Here is a 3,143-nt window from a genome sequence, read left to right as displayed (position 1 = left end):
TGCTACAAACTAAGTTTCCCTTTCTCTGGAGGTGATGGAATATCAGGACAGGATTGTATTCCTCACAGCCCAATAGCACCTTATTTCAATGTGACTAGTTGGGAATGTGTGAATGTGACCAGACACTTCCCAGCTTATGGCTGCCTTTGCTGCTTAGCCGAAGAACCAGGCCTCAGACTGTCACAGTAAGAGAAGGCCATTACACAGACAGACAGTGATTTTTTATTCTCTCTTTTATATCTTTATAACTAGCTAAGTGATAAAAATACACCTAAATTCTTAAAGTACAGGCCTCTGCAGACAGGCCTGAATCTCTGTATCCTAACAGTCCTCGAGGTCAGGCAGCCTCTGGGTAAGGGGGTGGGGACTCAGATCCTTCCACAGGCCAATTCCACCAGGGTCATGTATAAACCAGGGAAGTTTGCCACAATAGCCAGACCAGATGCCCCCTTTACACTTGTGCTCTGTTCTCATTGCTTCTCTGTCTCTCTTCCCCTCATCTCTGCTGCTCCCCCTCTGGGCTTTCTCAGCACCTGGCCCCACAGCGCTTCCTGGCAGCCAGAGACTGCGCTATCTGCACCTGCAGCCTCTCTCCTGCTTGCTAAGGAAAGGAACCTTTCCAGGAAATGGCCACAGCTTCTGGGAATCCCTGTGTGGCTGTGAACAGAGTTTGGCTCCTGGCACACAAGGCAACTTAAAAGCTGAGTGCCCAGACAGGGGCTTGAACCCTGGCCTCAGATTAAGAGCCTCATGCTCTACCACCTGAGCTACCTGGGCTTGTTAGGAAGAGCTTCACCATTCACCACAACAGTGATTATCCCAGTGTGCAGGCAAGAGTGAGCACGCAGGCAAAGAGAGACAAAAAAAGTCCCAGGAACCCCTCCTCTTTTTCTGCACAGCCACTGCCTGTCAGAAGGATTCCTCCTCCTCCTCAGGGAGACTAAATCTCTGTGCCTAGACAGCCGGTCCATCCGCTGCACCTCAATCCCCAATGCCCGAGCCTTCCTGCCAAAGCCCTGCACCTGGCCCCATACAGTTAAGTCTCACGTGTCGCTGGGAACTTAACTTGTGCCCAGAGAGTCTCGGCCCCCACAGCAGATGACCTGAGAAACACAGTGTCCGGCTTTTCCAAAGAAGTGTTTAGACCCCCTCATCATGTGGCCTAAAGGATAAGGCATCTCCCTGTGGATCGGATGATTCAGGATTTGAGTCCCCTCGTGGTTGTGCTCACTTTGTGCTGCAAGTCCTGCTCCCTTCAGGGCTGGAACCTCTTCTTGGCCGCTCAGGCCAATGCTCTGGCTTCAGCTATAGCCCGGAAGGAGTTGGGGGGTGGGTGTCACAAAGGCTGGGGCATGAGCCCCATGTGCTTCCAGTCTCACCTTTGCCCTTCCTGACTTGCCAAAGAAAATGGGTGGCTGCCCAGGCTAGCGTGTGGAGCAGTTTCCCTCTTCCAAGTGTGCGCCTGTCCCTGTGTTTGAGGGGGGTTGCTACATAGCACCTTGGGAGCCTGGGTCTTTCTCTGCTTCTCACCACCTGGGGAAAAGCCTCTTGGGGTAAAATCTCCTGCCCCACTGCCAAAGTGAGCACCGTGAGTGGGAACGGTAAGAGGCCCCACCATGGGGGCTGGCCCTGCTTTCCTACTGTCTTCTGATGTTGGCCACAGAGCATCAGCAGCCGCCCCACATGCTGGTGACCTTCAGTGGGTGTTTGGCAGCAGGCAGCAGCCTGGCTGGGTGTTTTGTGCCTGTCTGAAGGCCACACGTAGGCATGGTACTGCCCTCCTCTAGTGCTGACCTCAGTTGCTCTGTGGCTTTTAACCCTTCACTTGGAGCTGTCAGCACCAGCTGCCTCTGCTCCAGATGCCCAGAGGAGGAGAGGTGTTGCTGGGTCACTTTTACAGATGCCCCTTCCCTGGTACTGCCCTTGCTCAGCTGCACAGAGGAGCTTCCATCCCCAATCCCTGCCTGTCACTGTCCAGCAGCCCCTCTGGCACCATTCCTGAGGGTCCCCCTGCCTCACTCTCTTCCTGCTGTGTTGGGAAAGACAGCTCCCATCTCTCCTTGTTAAAGGTCAGGTGGGCCAACTAGGGGCAGAAGCCCCTTCTATGTTTTCCTACTGCAGAGCCCAAGCTCAGGGACTCACCTTGGGTGCAGGCACTGCTGTGCTCCCAGAAACAAGCCACCCCTGCACAAAGAGAGGAAAGGACCTGCCAAAGCCTGGGATTGAACCAGGGACCTTTAGATCTTCAGTCTAATGCTCTCCCAACTGAGCTACTTTGGTACCTCCAAAATAGCATTTTCGCCTGTTGCTTCTCTGTCTGGGATGTTTTTGTCAGATGTTGCACACAAAAAGGACAGGAAAACGAACGGCTGCTCCACACCCCCACCGGAGGAACCTGGCACCCTCAGCTGTGGGGAGTAAGTGGCCGTTGGCTGACAGGGCCTGTCCCCGAGGAGCTGGAACAGCAGCTCCCGCCTCCCCCTCGGCTCCAGGCTGTGGGAAATGCTCATTGCCTGGCTGCATGGGCAGCTGCTGCTCCGTGCTCTGGAGAGCGTCTGTATTGCTCTGCCAACCCCGTCTTCACTGAGCCAGTCTGGTAAGGTCCCAAGTGCCCCCTCCGGCCTGGCAGCTGAGAGTCTGTGCAGACATCAGCCCCCCTGCCAGCCCCACAGGCAGCAGCAGCGCCAGCCCCCCAGCACCACAGGGGCACTCAATGCACTTCCTGTGGGGAGATGGCTCCTTGGCATCCAGCTGCTAGAGTGAGAGCCAGGAGAGAGCAGTGTCTGGCTCACTGTGGGGGAGAGAAGAGACCTGGTGAGTGCAGATCTCCCTCAGCCTCCCCCGCAATGCTGGTCAGTTGTATTGTCACTGTGAGAGTTGGTGCTTCCTGCAGGGCCGGCTCCTAGAGGGGTGCAGGGCCCAGGACAAATCCTTTCAACCCCAGGCCCTGTCCCCACTCCACCCTTCCCCAAGCCCCCACCCTGTCCCATCTCTTCCTGGCTTGCACCTTCCTGCCCCATTCTCTCCCTCTCCCACCTCCTGCCGTCCCCTGCTCTCCGCTCCCACTCAGCGCCTCCTGCACCCCAGTGAACAGCTGATCACTGGCAGGTGGGAGGTGCTGAAGGGGAAGAGGAGGAGCTTGT

At 56.2% G+C, this 3,143-nt stretch overlaps 1 non-coding gene across 1 annotated transcript; it reads right to left on the bottom strand.

Annotated features, from left to right (window-relative positions):
* Positions 1-2,207: 2,207 nt before the first annotated feature.
* On the bottom strand, positions 2,208-2,280 carry TRNAF-GAA. The gene has a single exon. It is a non-coding gene; the product is annotated as a tRNA-Phe (tRNA).
* Positions 2,281-3,143: the final 863 nt, after the last annotated feature.

The sequence above is a fragment of the Mauremys reevesii genome, unplaced genomic scaffold (genome assembly GCF_016161935.1).
Source record: "Mauremys reevesii isolate NIE-2019 unplaced genomic scaffold, ASM1616193v1 Contig135, whole genome shotgun sequence".
Lineage (NCBI taxonomy): Eukaryota > Metazoa > Chordata > Testudines > Geoemydidae > Mauremys > Mauremys reevesii.
Note: the sequence above shows the minus strand (reverse complement) of the source record. Positions and strands in the feature narration are given on the sequence as shown.